The sequence below is a fragment of the Octopus bimaculoides genome, chromosome 11, assembly GCF_001194135.2.
Source record: "Octopus bimaculoides isolate UCB-OBI-ISO-001 chromosome 11, ASM119413v2, whole genome shotgun sequence".
NCBI classification, from domain to species: Eukaryota; Metazoa; Mollusca; class Cephalopoda; order Octopoda; family Octopodidae; genus Octopus; species Octopus bimaculoides.
Window position 1 is genome coordinate 38,012,820 of NC_068991.1, and position 1,192 is coordinate 38,014,011.

Genomic DNA, 1,192 nt, shown 5'->3' on the forward strand with positions numbered 1-1,192 from the left:
GTGTGTGTGTATACAAATTATATATGATATATATAGTACATAAACACACACACACACACACACACACACATATATATATGAGTTTGTGTGTGTGTGTGTGGTGTATAGCAGACACATTAATATTCATATATCTTGCATCCATCTGTGTGCGTGTGTATACATACATGCACACACGCACAAGCACGCGCACACACACACACACACACACACACACACACACACACGCATGGATATACAGATATACACACACATACAAGTCATTCATAGACCAAGAACATGCCCACAAACGCAGCCTAATTCACCATTTACGTCATTTCAGTATTTCGGACGATAAAATGCCTCTTCCTCTAATTAACTTCATCATTATCCGTTTGCCAGATTTACTTCTTTATTTATTGTTATTTTGCACACTTCTTTATGTTCTTTTTGTTATTTCTCTTTAGAATTTTAATATTTATTCTTTTATATCACATTTTCTTTATCTAACGCTTTTCTCCATTTTGTTGATGTTTAAAAAGTTTGAGGATTTTTTTTTTGTATTTTGTATTATATATAATTATACTTAATTATTTTTTTAAGTTCTTTTTTATTTTAATTTTTTCCCACCGCTTCTTTATCCTCCTCTTCTCTCATCCAACACCAGTCCACTTCCCCCATTCTTCCCACAACCCCACGGAAGATTTAATAACCACACCCGTTAGACTTGAACCTGTTCTTACAAAAGACTGTGACCACCCACACCAGTCTCTCTCTCTCCCTCATTCTCCTTCCCCTCTCCCTTTTTCTCTCTCTCTCCATCCCTTCCTCGCTCACTCCCCCTCTTTTCTCCTTCCTCTCTCTCTCGTTGTGTCTCGGCTGACATGGTAATATTGCTGTCAAATAAAGGCTAAACAATAAAGGGTGACGCGGAGTTTTGTTCTGTTGATGGACCAGTGAACTGATCGGTTGCTTTATCCCTTATCCAGCTTTATCCCTTATCCACCCACACATAAATACCATCCTTTGCCGATCCTTTCTTCTCCCAACTCTAGCTATAGTCACCTTCGACACACACTTCTAATACACGAATCTACGATATGATGATTGTGATAAATATGCTACAATAAAATGTCTATAGATACTCGCTCACACGCGCGAACACACACACACACACACACACACACACACACACACACACACACACACACACACA